Source organism: Cynocephalus volans, chromosome 10, assembly GCF_027409185.1.
Source record: "Cynocephalus volans isolate mCynVol1 chromosome 10, mCynVol1.pri, whole genome shotgun sequence".
Classification (NCBI taxonomy): Eukaryota; Metazoa; Chordata; class Mammalia; order Dermoptera; family Cynocephalidae; genus Cynocephalus; species Cynocephalus volans.
In genome coordinates, this window is record NC_084469.1 from 53,845,355 (window position 1) to 53,862,005 (window position 16,651).

General features: G+C 52.5%; 1 pseudogene; it reads left to right on the forward strand.

Moving 5' to 3' along the window:
• The first annotated feature begins 11,380 nt into the window (after window positions 1-11,380).
• LOC134387390 (periodic tryptophan protein 1 homolog) lies at window positions 11,381-12,328 on the forward strand (annotated as a pseudogene).
• The last annotated feature ends 4,323 nt before the right edge of the window (window positions 12,329-16,651 follow it).

Consider the following 16,651-nt stretch of genomic DNA (forward strand, 5'->3'; position numbering starts at 1 on the left):
AATTCTCAGCGGGAACTGATGATCAAGGATACATCTGTGTGGTAAGACACCCATGGTTTGAATTTTCCTGCAAGCCCTACCTACTGACTCAGACTGTCATGATTGCAGTCTTGGATGTTCTGATTCCCCTCTCTATGTCTTAACATATTTGTATAAGATCTAATTTTTATGGTGGGTGTCTTGTTCTCTTAATACTTCTAGTGGCTCTCTGACTCTGAATCCACCAAGAAAAAGCTACAATGATCACACTTGGCCCCCGTGGAGAACAGAGATGATGACCCTTGGCCCATGCAGGGGACAGAGGAACCGGGGAAGTATTGGTTGGTCCCTCAGGACTGGTGCTGGGGTGAGAAATCACACAAATCGAGAAGCACTGACATGGTCAGTATTTTCCACAGGACATTGTGTTCTAGGGATGAACATGGAGGATTGAGGAACCAGGCAAAGGGTTCCTCAAAGTCAGAGGAAAATCTGCCTGAATCTCAAAGTGCCTGGGAGATAATGTTTCCACAGAGTGACAGGGCTGCTGATTGGTCCCTCAAGATTTTTTGCCACATTTGAAAGCTGCAGGGCGTGGGTGCAAAGCAGCAAGCTGAAACCTCCAAAGGTCACCAGTGGATTTGCCAGTCTTTCATGCTTGACCAGTGACCTACTAGAATTTTTATCCAAATCCCTGATGGGCCTTCCTTGAGGAAGACAGGAGAAGCAGAGATGGATGAGTCTCATTACAACTCTGTGTGTAATTGGACCCAGTAGGGTAGAGAGAGGGGAGAGAGAAGGAGGCAGAAGCCATCCCTGGAGGTGTAATCGGTGACAATTTGCAAAATAGATATAAATGGGTATAATACGTCAATCCACAGATTAAAGAACCCCATTTAGATAAGCAAAGCCCAACTGGGAATAAAAAAGAGGAGAAAATCATACTAAAGTACATCATAGTTAAATTGCTAAAATGAAGCAGGTAAAGTCAAATTTCTTTTCTAAAGCAAATTCACACTCTTACATGTCATTATTAAACAATAAATATCAAAATATTCTAAGACTACTTGTACATCATAAGAAGGTAAGAAAATAATAAACCTAAGAGTCATAGGAGAACGGATGTACTAAACAACAACAACAAAAAATGAAATCAAATTATCAGGAGAGGGGAAAATGACAGAACTGACAGACTAATAAATCTGAAAGCTGTTTATTTCAATAATAAAAACTAAACAAAAACCATGTAGTCACTTGCAGTGTTTATTTTAATGAACTAAATTGGACTCAAAAATACAGAAATGTGGGAGAGGAAAAAACAAAAATGTACATTCTGAAGAAACTACAAAAATAAGGATAATTATTAAAGAAGACATTTCATAAATAAGTTTGATAATTCAATGAAAAAGAAAACTTTCAGGACAAGTATAGATGACAAAACATTGCTAAAGGCCCCCACTGGCCTGACCTGCCACTAAGGAACCCCCTTGATGTGCTTGGTGTTAAGGGACCCCTGGCCTGTTCTGGCCTACCTCTAAGAGGCCCCTGGCCTGTCACGCCCTGCCACTAATGGCCACCCTCAAATGGTTTGCCCCAGGGCCCTTTGGTCTGCCTTCCCACTAAGAGCACCCTTGGCCTTTCCTAGCCTACCACTATGGACTGCCCTGGCCAGGTCTTCTGCTAAGGGCCCCACTGCCACTAAGGGCAGGCCTGACCAGGCCTACACAAGAGACCCACTGGCCTGAGCTGCCTCAGGGCCGCTGTTTTAGTCCATTTTATGGTGCTATAACAAAATCCTTGGAACTGGCTAATTTACTTTTAAAAACCACAAAATTTATTGCTTACAGTTTCTGAGCCTAGGAATACCAAGTCCATCTGGGGGTGGCAACAGTGACCCAGTGCTCTAACATTGCAAGATACTAAAAGCAGAGAGAGCAGAGACAAAGACTCTCGATTGCTCTTCTGTTAAAACACGCAGAACCACAAACCTGACCACCATTTTCAATTAATACAATTTGGCATGGTCTACCCATGGCCCCCCAAAACTCATGTCCTTTTCACATGCAAATACAGTCATTTCATCCCCACAGTCTTAAATTGTTTCAACTAGAAAGTCCAAAGTTGAAAGTCCCATCTATGAAATCAATACAATTTAAGTACTTCCAAGGTACAGGACAATAATAGGGTACATATTCCGATTCCAAAATGGAGAAATCAGCCAAAAGAAAGGGTATCAGGTCCTAAGCAAGTCCAAAATCCAGCAGGGCAAACAATAAACCTCAAAGATGGTGAATCATGTACTTAGAGTTCACTTTCCATGTCCTCTGTATGCTGGAGTGGGGGTTCGGTCAACAACTCTCTGGGCAACTCTGCTCCTATGGCTTTCCTGGTTGCAAGCCACACATCAGCAATCCCAGGCTGTCATTCCACTCTGTAGCTCCACAGGTCTGGAGTCTCCATAGTGGTACTACTCTCATGGTTACACTAGACATGGTGCTGATGGAGTTTCTCTGCTGCAACTCCAACCCCATGTTGCCACTAGGCATTGCAATACTGAAGGTTGTCTGGGGTGACTCCACTGCTGTGAAAAATCTCTTTCTGGGCCCACAGAATTTTCCATACATCCTGTGAAATCTGGGTGGAGGGGACCAAACCTACCAAGCTCTGGCATTCTATGAACTTGAAGAACTAACAACATGTGGACTCCAACAAGGCTTTTGGCTTCTATTTTCCAAAGTTGTGGACCCAGACACACCTGTGCCAATTTAGACGCAGCTGGAGCAAAATGGGCTAGGTCACCAGGCGACATTAGTATCAGGCCTTACCTATCCTGTAGTGTGTGGTGCATGGTGAATACATGCACCCTTGTGAATCACAAGCTGGGAGAAGGGTGGTCTTTCCTTTCTCAGCCTCCATTTCTACAGGTTTCTGGGGTTGTCTTTTAAAGAGAATCAGGATTCAGATGTTCAGCTCTGTAGCTGTGAGTGAAAACCAACAAAGACCCAAATTCTCTTTCCTTGGAAGTTCAAGTAGAGTTTGTCAATTTGCGTCCCCATAGGGTCTGGAGAGCTTTTCCTTGAAAATCCATTCCTGGCCCCTGCCCAACACTTCCCAGTCTGGGGAATGGAGCAGAGGGGGACAACCTTGGTCACCTTCCCGTGACTCTCCACATGGAAAAACTGGCACCAGGAAACTGGGTTAAGTGGAAAGAGGAACATGATTTCTTTGTTCCCGCATTCCATGTCTGATGGGTTTGGGGAAAGACTGACATGGAGAGGCCGCAGGCTTGTCTCGCCCACTCCCAATGGGGAGAAGGCCTCCCGCTGCACCCCACCCTCAGCCCTACAAGGTCCCTGAAGATCTGGTCTCCCTGGTGGGCCTGTCCTGGGCCATTGGTGGCATTCCCGGGGCCTGTCCCTTGCTGTTGCATCTCTGCCTCCCTGGTAAGAGATGCTTCTTTCCTCTCCCATAGGAGGAGCATTGGTTTCACGGGATCAAACTCCTGCAAGAAGAACTGCAGATAAATGGACTCTATGGCATCCCTCACACCCCCCACAGAACCTTCCTTTTCCTCTCTCAACAGCTGTTTGGCTTTTCTCCCAAAGGCTCAGATTTGGATGAATAAGAGCTTAATATCAGAAAAAGCACAGTTAGAGAGAGCCCTGGCCACTCTTCACAATGCAGTCTGGCAGAAAGCAGGAGTGAAGCTGGGCACCCTTCCTCCCTCAACCTGGTGCCTTGGCAGGTCTTTGGGGGAGTCCTCTGGGTTCCATCTTGACCTCTCTCATTCCAGGGGAGTGTAAACATCTGAAGAGCTGCCTGGACTCACGGGAACAACAGATTAGAGCTGCAGGGGAGTCTGACCGACTTCTCCACACAACAGAAGGAGGCCGAGAAGGTGAATCCAGCCACCTGCCCTCATGCTTGCACCTCCACCCCCAGGGGAAAAAATGGGCTTAGAGAATTAGATAGACCTGGATGTTCACATCCCAGCTGTAAGTGAAATACAAGGTATTAGAGGTTAAGTGCTAAGATCACCTACAAAATGGAGGTAATAGTAGTAACTCCCTCCTATGGTGGTTGTGAGGATTCCATGGATTGTTAGCACGGTGCCTGGTGACGCACACAATACAGAGTCAAACAACGGTGATGACAGTCATAACAATGGCAACATGACCCGATATCCCTGGGCCCCTGTCAGCCAGCTGTAAATCAGGTCTCTTTCCCTGCCTCTTCCACCCTTACTGAGTTCTTAGGAGAACCAACTCAGAGCATGGGCTTGGAAATGCCTTGAAAAAGGTGCCAAGTGTGATGCAGGGGGAGGAAATGTCACTGTCAAATGGTTACCGTAGGTGTCGGTATTAGTGTGCCCCGACTACATCTTCTCCCTGCCGAATCCTGACTTCACCTTTCTGTATTTGCAGTCCTCCAATAATCTGAAGAAAGAGCGAGATGCTCTCCACCTGCACTTGGAGGACAAGCAGGAGAGGGAACGTGGATGGCAGGCCTGGGGGTCTCAGCATGGTCGATGTGGTGGGAGGTGGGAGGGTACAGGTGAGCACAAGGTAGATGCACAGGTTTCAACATGTGCAGAGCCAAGCTCTGGCCCCAGCCGTGCCAGTGACTCATGTGTCGCCTCAGGCAATTCATGTCTACTCTCTGGACTGGCACTTGTGCCTCTTGCTTCCTTGGGCCCCCTTCCCATGCCATGGTCCTCCAGTTGTGTGGCAAAGTCAGTGCGTTGATCACCAGAGCAGTCTTCTCTGTTCCTCATTTTTTCCATTCTCCACCACCTCTGGCCACAGGAACAATGATGAGGACCACAAGGGTCGCCAGTCCCAACTGAAGAGGAAGATTCAGGTGCTTGTGATGGACAAGGCGGCCTTGCAGCTCCAGATGAAGGAGCTAGAGACACGCAAGCCCCTGCCACAAGTGAGTGGCTGCAGCCCAGGGTTTTGGTTTTATGGGGGTGTGGTAGAGAGGGAGGTGGCAGTCTGTCCATTCTGCAGCTGCTCCCTCCACGGCTCGCCCCCTGCGCTCTGGGCAGGTGCACGCTTCGAGGGAGGAGCAGGGCCTGCATCACGTCCAGGAGTCAGAGACCTGCTTAGCTGAAGTAAGCAGGTGCGCAGGAAAGCTGGGGTGGTGTCTTCTGGGAGCAGGTACGTGGAAGAGAAAGAGGTGTGCGCCAGCAGACGGCAAGTCTGCTCTCCTGGGCCTTAGTGCCCCCATCTGCAAGGAGGGGTGGGGTGCTCACTGTCAGCCACGCACAGTTGTCTTGAGCACAAGAAAGTGAAGAACTCTATTTGAAAGTGGTTTGAATGGTTGACCATCATCTCGGCGTGAGGAATGATTAGACATTAAGCCATGGGCTGGCGCGAGGCTGCAGTAGGAGCTGTGGATCAAGAAGAGGGTTTCGTGCAGCTCCACAATCCAGAATCCATTATTGTCCGATTCCTTTCTCAGCTGAGCCTCCACCCCCGGAGCCTCCAGCAGGGCCCAGCGAGGAAGAACGGAGACCGCAGGTGGAGGCTGAGCAGCTGCAGAAGCAGGTGGAGAGCCTGGCGGGTCAGCTGCAGGCTCAGGTAAAGGACAACGAGGGTCTGAGCCACCTGAACCGGGAGCAGGAGGAGTGGCTGCTGGAGCTGGGGCAGCTGCTGGGCTCTGAGGCAAGCAGCACAGGCAGGTGCTGGAGGGCACGTGGTGCCACCATGCCACCACCACCTGCAGTGCTGTCCCAGGCCCGTGAGCTCCAGGGAGCAGCTGGCTGAGCTGTAGACTGTCTTCTTCAGGCTGGTGCGCCACCTGCCCTGCCGGCCTGCCCTCCACGCTCACCCCCTGGGCCTTTGTTTTCCCACCTGTAAACTGCAGTGCTGGAGACCTCACATGAAATGGTACCTGGGAAGGCACCTGTGAGCCAGTGCCCTGTGCCCCCTTCCCTGTGCCGTGGGTCTCCAGCTACATCAGGGGGCTGTCCATTGCTTCTCTCCATCCAGATCAATTAGAACATGGAGGTCCCCAGTGTGCTGCAGTCAGGGCAGCATGAGAAAATGGAGCTGGCTGAGAAGTTGGGCCAGAAAAGAAAACAGTCCATTTCTTCAGCCATGTAGTGATCGTTACAACCCCTTATAGGGTTGCTGGTGGCATTAAATCCGACGGTACAAGTAAGAATACTTTGCAAAAACTGTAAACAAGGTTACAAATATAGGGGCTTACACATCTGGGTAATACTGCTTTTCGTTTTCACAGTTAAGAGAGTACCAACGAAGAAAGAACCTTGCTGGTACTCCAGAAGAAAAAAAATAAATAAAACATCAAAACCGGCAGGAGGCCTCAGCCCACCACTTCTGGGGATTGCCAGTCACCTCATCCAACTGTCCCCACCGGCCCAGCCCCCTTCAACTGCTCCCACGGGCCCAAGCCCAACCAACTGCCCCCACGGACCAAGCCCCACCAATTGCACCCACAGGACAAGACCCCAAAAAAGTGAACCCACGGGCCCGGTCCCCACCCAACTGCGCCAACAGGTCCAGGCCCCAACAACTGCAGCCACGTTTCCAGCCCACACCAAAGTGCACCCATGGGCCCAACCCCACCAAAGTGCATCCACAAGCCCAACCCGCACCAAACTGCACCCAGTACCCAGCCTCCAACAAACCACCCTCGGGCACAGCACCATTGGACCTAGCCCCGACAAAGAAACCCCACGGGCCCAGCCCCCCCCAAAGTACCCCCAAGGGCACAGCATTCCCCGAAGTAAATCCAGAGACCCAGCCCGCACCCAACTGCACCCACGGGCACAGAACCCTCTGGCCCAGCCCTCCCCCAAATGCAACCAAGGACCCAGTACCCATCAAAGCCCCCCACGGACCAAGCACCCCCCAAAAGTACGCCCGTGGATTTAGGCCTACTCAACTGCACTTCCAGGGCCAGATCCCACACAACTGCACCCACGGGCCCAGACCCCACCCAACTGCACACACGGGCCCAGTCCCCGCCAACTGCCTCAACGGGCCCAGCCCCGAGCCAACTGCCTCCATGAGCTCAGCCCCACCCAACTGCATCCACGGCCCAGCCCTCGGCCAACTGTCCCCACAAGCTCAACACCCCCGCCAACTGCCCACCAGAACCCAGCCCCCACCAACTGACCCCGCAGGCCCAGCCCCCACCAACTGCCACAATGGGAACAAGCCCCACCAAATACCCACACGGGCTCAGTCCCCACCCAGGTGCATTCATGGGACCAGGAGCCCCGCCCCCAGCTACACACCTGACCCCAACCATACTAACTTCACTGACGGGCCCAGACCCCAGCAAAGTGCACCCATTGTCAGCCATCCCCATCTTCACCCATGGCCACAGAACCCTCCAGCCCAACCGTCCCCCAAATGCACCCATGGATCCAGCACCCGCCAAACTGCCCTGAACTGCCCAGCCCCCACACAACAGCATCCACAGGCCAGAGCACATCCAACTCTCCCCACCGGCCCAGCCCCCTTCAACTGTTACCACTGGCCCAGTCCCCACCAAATGACCCAAGCGATCCAGCTCCCACCAACTGCACCCACAGACCCAGTCCCCACCAAGTGCCCCCAGGGGCCCAGTCCCAATCAGCTGCAGCCATAGGCCCACCTCCCCCACAGTACACCCACAGGCCCATCGCACACCTAACTGTCCCTACGGGCCTAACCCCACCAACTGGCCCCCAACGGCCCAGCCCCCGCCACCTGCACTTACTGGCTCAGCCCCCACCCAACTACACCCACAGGCCCAGCCCCTCACCAATGCACCCACGTGCCCAGCCCTGACAAATCTGCACACGCGTCCAGCCCCCACAATTGCATCCATGTATCCAGCCCCCCCAACTGTACCCACATGTCCAGCCCCCCATCCAAGCACACACACAGGCCCTGCCCTCCCCCAAAGCACTATCACTGGCCCAGCTGCCCCCAACTGCAACCACACGCCCAGCCCTCACAAAAGTGTACATACGGGCCCAGCCCCCACCAAACTGTACCTATGGACCCATACTTCCAGAAGTGGACCCATGGGTCCAGGCCCCCCAAAAGTGCACACATGAACCCAGTCCCACCCCTACTGCACCTGCAAACCCGACTGCACCCACTGGCCCAGGCACACCAACTGCACCCAAGCTTCCAGCACCACCCAACTACACCCAGGGGCCCAGACCCCACCCAACTGCACTCACACCTTTGTTCTGTTTTTTTTTCATCTAACATGTTGTCTTTCGTCACTTACTGATCAAACTCTACCCAATCTTGAAGATTCAACTCAGATGACACCCCACCGTAGGCATCCCTACTCACCTTCTTTCACCTGGCTTCTGTCCTTGGACTTCTCTTTTACATTCACAGTCTCCACTCGATGATGTTGACACAGAAGGTGTTCAGTTTCCCTGGCTTTGGGTTTCAAGACATGCCTCTGGCTTTCCAGCCACTCCCTGAAGACTCAGACTCCCTCCTCTGGGTTCTTCCCCGGAGGAAAGTTACAGTTGCCACTTACACTTATTTTTACCATCAACATGGGGAAAATGTGACCATGAGGTGCTGGCTTATGCAAATCCAGTGGCTGGGCATGCTCAGGAGAGAGGATGGGAAATTCTTGAATGCACCTGGTCCATGCAATAGGGTCTGACCGATGAACACGCTCCAGGAAGAGACAGACTCAGCATGTCCAAGACTAATGTTCCATAACAAGGAGCCACCCCCTTCACTGAATATTCCGTAGGTAAAGAAACCATAGACGCCAAATCCCAGCTGAAGGCGGGGTTGTTGCTGACTCTCCTGGAGGTAGCCTGCGCTTCCTTGGCTGAGGGGTGTCTGCTTAACTTTGTACGGAACTTACCTTCAGCAGGTAGGTGCTCGCGCTCTTGAGCCAACCTGTGTTCTCTACTGAACTTGCTTATTTCTCACTTTGGAGTTAGACCTGATGTCTGTACTGAACTTACTTGTGCGTTACACTTGGTGCGAGCCCGGCTCAGTCTCTGGAGCTAGGCAGCACTCTCTCTATGGAACCTATATTTCTTCTCTGTTCTATTCAACTAGTTCTTTCTTCCTTGAGTTTGCCCTTGAATTCTTTCCCGTGGTGGAGTTAAGAACCTGATAAGAGGACTAGGGGCTTGAAGATGACTGTTAGCGCCCCCCCCACCTGCCCAGTCAGACCCTACCTACGACATTGGCATCATTTAGTCTCACAGCTTTAAATACCTCCTATATGACAATGACCCCCAAATTTATATCTCTAGTCTTAACCCAGTCCCCCACCAAGTGCACCTACAGGCCCAGCCCCCACTGAATTGCACCCATGGGGCCAGTCCCCACCAAAGTACCCCCACAGGCCAAGCCTCCCTGAAAGCAAACCCAAGGACACATCCTCCCCAAAGTACACCCAAGGGCTCAGCCCCTACATGACTACACCCACGGCTAGCGCCTCCCCCACTGCACCCACGGGCCCCACCTCCCACCAACTGCACTCATGGGACAAGCCTCCACAGAAGTGCGGCCACAGGCCATGCCCCACCCAAAGCACACCCACGCGCCCTGCCCCCACCCAAGTGCACACAGGGGCCCAGCTCCCACCCAACTCTACCTACGTGCCCAGCCCCCACAAAAGTACACCTGTGGGTCCAGCACCCTCAAGTGCACTCACAAATCCACCCCCCACCAACTGTACCCACAGGTCCACTCCCCCTCAAAGAACACACAGGGGCCCTGCCCCCACAAAGCACTACCATGGGCTCAGCCCCCACCAAGGCACTACCACTGAGCTGCCCCCAGCTGCAACCACAGGCCTAGCTGTCAGAAAAGTGCACCAATGGGCCCAGCCCCCACCAAACTGTACCCACAGACTCATACCTCTGAAAATGGAGCCATGGGTCCAGGCCCCCTGAAAATGCACCCATGAACCGAGCCCCACCATATCTGCAGCCACAACCCGTGTCCCCACCACCTGCACCCTCCGGTCCTGCACCCACCTCACCAGGGGTTCTGTGTCTTTCAGAGAGCTGCCTAGCTGCTGGGCCAATGCCCTGGTTGAGACGCATTTAATAAAAGACCACTGTGATTACAAGGTTGAGGAGATGGACATGGCGAAGCTCCTACAATAGGCCCCCTCCCTGGTCCTGTGGTTCCCTGCTCAGGACTGCTGACCCGGCTTAGGCCACTCCTACCTCTCCAAGAGCCCGGAGACCTCTGCTTCTACACGTGGCTCCCTATGTGTCTGTCCCTAAGAATCTTTAATCCAGAACCAAACTGGGGTCTTCACTCCCAAGCACTGCTGCCAACCCCAGGAACTCAAGGCTTTCCTCTTACCTCTAGCGCCGCCCCTGCCCAGAAGACCCTCCCCCCCCGGGTCGGGGGCTGCTCACCCCCAGGACCCTCCAGGTCAGGGACTTCCATCCCAGGGTTTTTGGTCGAGACTCTACGAACCGGTGGTTTAACCCCCCTCGTCCCCTGACCCCAGCTCCTTGGCTCCCTGGCTCCCAGGTCCCCCCGAACCCCTGCTCCCTCGCTCCTGGCTCCCCCCAACCCCCGGCTCCCCAGCCCCTCCAACCCCCGGCTCCGAGGTCCCCCGACCCCCCTGCTCCCCAGCTCCCAGTTCACCCGGGCCCCGGCTCCCCGGTCCCCCGGCTCCCCGGTCCCCCGGCTCCCTGGTCCCCCCGACCCCCCGCTCCCCTTTTCCCCGACCTCCGGCTCCCGGGTCACCTCAACACCCGGCCCCTCCTCACCGGTCGCGGAGTCTCCTCAGACACTCGGCAGCGCAAGCGCCAGCAGCACGAGTAGCCCGGCCGCTATGTCGCCGTCCACGTTCCGCCCCCAACCGCCGCCGCAAACCACCTGCTTGCTCGCCGCAGCCGGCTGGGAGGCGTCGCGGGGCGGGGCCCGCTTGGGGTACGCAGGACGCCCCGCCTGCGCTCGCTGCCAGCCTGGAGAGGTGCGTCCCTGCGTTGCTAGGATACGGGGGCGGGGCCTGCCGGGATTGGCGGGAGCCTGGTGAGAAAGAAAAATAAAACATGATCAAAAAGTGGTTAAAAATGGTAAACTTTATATCACGTAAATTTGATCACAATTAAGAGAAAAAATATGAAGTCAGGAGAGAGGGAGCTAATAAAAATACCTGGACGGCAGTTAGATCAGAGAACGAGTAAGTTTCATAGGATGAGCATCCTGTGCAATGTTCCAACATAGTTATACAAAAAAAGTTAACACCAAGGTCAAGGGTTCGGGTTCCGTACTGGCCAGCCGCCAAAATAATAATAATAATAATAATAATAAAGACACATATAGCGCCCCGTGCGGATCCCCGAGCTTGCGGGTGGCGGTGCGGCCGTGGTCCCCCAGCTGCGACCGAATCGCTACCCTGAGATGTCCTTGAGCGGAGAACCATGAATCGCACCCGCCAAGTGACGTGCGTGGCCAAAGAAACTCCAGACAAGGTAGAGCTAAGGAAAGAAGTCAAACGTCTCATTGCTGAAGCAAAAGAAACATTACAAGAAGGTGGCGGTGACGAAGAGGAGACGGGCAGTCCTTCAGAAGATGGCATGCAGAGTGCAGGCACGCAGGCGCGACCAAGGGAGCCCCTGGAGGATGGTGGCCCAGAGGATGACAGGACACTAGAGGATGATGAGCTGGCTGAGTACGAATTAGATAAATAGCATGAGGAGGGTGACCCAGATGCTGAGACTCTTGGTGAATCTCTGTTGGGTCTTACAGTGTACGGGAGTTATGATCAAGATCCTTCTGTTACTCTGAAAGATACAGAACAGTATGAACGTGATGGTTTCTTGATTAAGCCCAGTGATGATCTCATTGTTTGTGGCCGAGCTGAACAGGACCAGTGCAATTTAGAGGTGCATGTTTATAATCAAGAAGAAGATTCTTTTTATGTGCACCGTGATATACTTTGGTCTGCGTATCCTCTGAGTGTGGAATGGCTGAATTTTGATCCCAGCCCAGATGATTCTACAGGAAATTATATTGCTGTGGGAAACATGACCCCCGTTATTGAAGTGTGGGACCTTGATATAGTGGACTCTTTAGAGCCAGTCTTTACACTTGGAAGCAAGCTTTCAAAAAGGAAGGAAAAGAAAGCAAAGAAGAGTTCCTCAGCAGAAGGGCACACTGATGCTGTCCTTGACCTCTCGTGGAATAAGTTAAGCAGAAATGTGCTGGCAAGTGCATCAGCTTACCACACTTTAATTCTGTGGGACGTGTCCTTAGGGAAACCAGCAGTTAGCCTCGCTGTACACACAAACAAGGTCCAGACTCTGCAGTTTCATCCATTTGAAGCACAGACTCTGATTTCTGGATCATACGATAAGTCAGTGGCCTGAAATTGCCCACCTGCCGGCTTGCAGTTCAGACCACTGGACGACACAGGCAGAGCCTCCTGCTGGAGGGGAAGCCCACTGCATGGACTGGCGGCTCCACTCTCTCAGGCTCACCTGACCCATCCACTCCCTCTTCCCGCCCCAGCTGCATGTTAAATCATGATTGCCACCTGCACGAGGACCTTGGCTCCCACACCCACCCCAGGAGTCCATGAAAAACCTTCCCTGTCCCACAAGACTCCGGTTTCCAATCAGAGCTCAGGAACCTGGGCCTCCAGATTCCACCAAGTCTCCGAACAGACCTGCCGCACCCCCTTTGATAACCTCCACACTGCTCGGGGAAGGAGGGATGGGGTCCGGCTCCCAGCTGGAAGCCTTTCGGCCCAGGCATCTGAGTGTGAAGATGTGTCCCGGGCAGGTCAGTTCCAGGGCCCTCACTGCTCAGGTGACCATCAGGTGGACTCAGGAATCCAGGTTGGACAAGATGCCCGTGATCCTCAGGTTGGATCCCTGCCATTTGACGTGAGCAATTCAAGGGCTGGGCCTGTGTCTTTTACTCAGTTCAACAAATACAACAAATACTCACCGGTGTGGCTCGACAGTAAAGCTAAGGAAGCTGAAGTTTCCGGGACCCTGGCTTCCATAGGTCCCATCAACACTCTGGGAGGAGCCTATTGATGCTCATGGTCATAGGTTTTGGTAAAGTTTGCAAACATGAGAAATCCTGACCACACTTACCTCCAGAACACTTCCCTCCATGTGGTATGGGGTTGCTGCAAGTGCCTTGGGATGTGGCTAGTGGGATGTTGAGGTGGGAACACTTGGGTTTGGCGAGCTGTATTTATGTGGTCACAGTCCCTTCCACACAGAGCCACCTTGGGATGTCTCCCAGGGCCCTTGCTGGCCACCATGATCCTCACTGAGCACCCTGAGGCCACAATGTTCACTGGATTGTGCCGTGGACTGATGGTCCCTGCCGAGCCCAGCGCTGGAAGTACATGAGCAAAGCAGGCAACAAACACGGAAGAGGCGGGACCAGAGCAGTCTGTGTAAAAGCACTGCAGAGACATCAGCCGACTAATTGGTAAAGACTGCACTGTCTTCCTATACCCTATGATGTTATAGCCTGCAAACATTTTATTTTTTATTTATCCATTTATTTTCCAGCAAAGTCCATTTTATTTATTTAGCTAGAAATCACTGTTTATTGATTAAGTCACCAGGAATGTTCAGCACAAGATTGGACATCTTAATGATCACCAGGACCTGGGCTCTGGGGCTTGCTCTGCCTCTTGCAGAACTTGATGGGGTTTAGAGGGAGAGACATAGCGAGCAGAGATCACGTCAGACCGTGGCAGGTGCTCCTTTCCCAGTCATTGGACAAACTGCTCAATTCTTGTCCATAGCAGGAAAGAGCCTTCAGAAAAACCTAAAAAGGAATTTGACATTGCAACCTAAGATCTCTCTTAACAATTTAGTTTTATCAATAGTATTGGTCCAAACTCATTTGCTTCTGATCTATGTTGTTTTCATTTTGCCATTTTGTGTGTGTGTGTAATTTTAACAAATAATCTCATTCCCTGTGCAGAAAGGAATCACCCAGTGCAAAGAAAAACCCCTCATACTGGAATAGCCTCATCTTGCTTTGGATGGAGGGAACAGGTTTTTCCACTCCTGCCCAAGAGATGAGCAAACACCCACAAATGCTGCCTTGGAATGTGCAGAGGCAGCATTTGATGGGCTGATTCAATCCACCTAGAAAGGGCAGCTGGAACCACCATGCAGGCAGTCTTCTCTGGAAATTTCTTGAAGTCAGCTCTTGAGAATCGTTCATGGTTGTGTGCAAAGGCTCTCAGGACCAAACAACTTCGGCTATTCCATCTCACGAGATAGGCTGAAAGCAGGTGCTGGATTGTCAGAAGCAAGAGCCATAGCGGTGGCCCCAGTGTTAGGACTTGGGTGACTAGAGGATAATCAAGGATCTGGGATGTCCGGCTTCCTTTCCACAATGCCCACAACTCATGCTTGGTGACCCTCTCCATACTTGGAAGACTCGATTTCGGAACAAACATGAGCCACCTGTTCTCTTGGCAAATGAATCAGTAATCCCCAGAGTTTTTGGCTGAGGTTCCTTCAGTCCCTCTTCCTCTACCCCTTTGTTCCCACTTCTCAAGGTCTCACTTCCCCATTGTCCCTCCCCTCCCGAGCAGCTCTTATCCTGTACTTTTTTTTTTTTTTGGTGGTGGTGGCCAGTACAGGGATTGAGCCTTGGTGTTATCAACATCATCCTGTGCTTCCTGCAGCAGGATCCAATGAGACAGCGAAGCTCGTGGTCCATCTTTGTGTGCACAGCTTCAAGGGAGAAGCTCAGAGAAGAGTCCTATGTCATATCCCTAGCAGAGGGAGACGTAGGATTCAAACCCAGACTTCTTACCCAGTCCCTGACATTTCTTCCACGATCGTTACCATTACCTCCTACTGCCCCTTCAGCCCCCTGTTCCCAGGAGCCTGACCAGCCAAGACTCACCTCCTGAGGTGACTGGCAATCCCCGGAAGTGGTGGGCTGGGGCCTACTGCCAGTTTTGATGGTTTTTTCTTATGGAGTACCACTTCCATTGGTACTCTCAACTGTGAAAAGGAAAAGCAGTAATGTTCAGGAGACGTGTGAGCCCCTATATTTGTCACCTACTTTACAGTTTTTACAAAGTCTTCTTACTCGTATCGTCTGATTTAATGCCACCAGCAACCCTATAAGGTGTTGTAATGATCACTAAATGGCTGAAGAAATGGTCTGATAGCATGATTAGAAAAAAGCAATAATGGAATTTAACTTCAGTCTTCTGGGGCTTTGTCATGAATCAGCAGCTGCCGAGGGTTCAAATACAAATCAGATATTGGGGTGCTCCCTCACAGAGCTTTGAGAGCTGCACCCCAGTACTTCTCAAACATTTATGTCAATGTATCCTAAGGGCAGAAGTCATGAGGGCACACCCCTAGGGACCTGGGGACCTAACAAAAAGAGGACAACCCAAGCCTCATTTCAGAGAAGTCCATTATGATCTTACAAATCCAGGCGAATGTCACCCCTAAGTACATTAAGAGGTTTTTTCTCTCTCAAAAGAATCAAGCAAATGTGACACTTCAGAAACAGGCCCCCTGTGAGTCCTGTGGCACCCCAGATTGACATGATCTGTGCAAGATTCAAGCTGTGAAGTTCAGTTACTCAGGATTTGTCCCACAGAAGATAAGCACATCTCCCTCCAGAGAGTAGTGACTGGACGGCGCTCTGGTCCCAGAATCCTAGGGGATTCTAATGTGAGATACAGACTCAGAAATATATTGTTAAGTGTCTCTAGAGAGCAGAAACCTGGGAGAAAACCAAACCAAACCTGTTCTCACAATTGTCACCCAGAGATATTGTCAACATTTTGAGCTCACTGGTGAAGTGCAGGCTTTCCAGGTAGGCAATGTCTAAGTAAAGGGGGCAAGGGAGCCAGAAACCTCCCAGGCAGTAATGACAGTTCCTGAGGGATTGACACTTCCCAGGGGGATTGGGACAGTTTGGAATGGGATTGTGAGGTGACTACATTCCACTCCTTCCTACCAATGCCAGAGTCACTGCAACACTGTGGGATAGGGGAGCACAGAGCCAGGACCGAGGTCCTTGGAGACGGGAACCCAGGGGACCCAGGGATCCCAGGAAGGTCTGGTTTGGGGCAGCAGGAGGCCAGGGCTGAGCCCAGGTGGGGAGCCCTGGATGTAACCTTACAGGCCAAAGTCACCCGGGGACAGCTGGCAAGGGCAGGGTCTGGGCTGCTGAGGGGCAGGGATGGCTGAGAAGACTTTGGTAGGGGGAGTGAAGAGGCACAGAGGGGCAAGCCCCGTGTGCCTCAGAAGTGACACCGAGTCCTGCCCCTGTCCCACTATAGGAGGGGCCTCGGGCTGGCTCCGGGGCTGCGACCCAGCATGTTCTACCTTCTTCTTGGCCCTAGCCAATTTCTCCTGTCGGATTTCCTCCGACATCTCGGGACAGGGAAAAGGAAAGGGGAAGAGCCGACTCATCACCGTCCAAGCACTAGAGAATCACTCCCTTCAGCTAAGGCCGGATAAGCGACTGAGACAGAGCAGCTGGGAGCGGGCGGTGCTAGGCAACAGTGAAGTGGGCGTGGCCTCAGTGCTCACAGCCCATTGGTGGATGAGAAAGATGGAAGGAATGGGGGCGTGGCCAGAACAAAGGGAAGGGTGGAGTCACAATGAAAGCTGACTGGTACCCCAGGGAGGGGCCCCCTGGGGGAAAGGGGCGGGGCTCTCACTCGGTGCCCATGC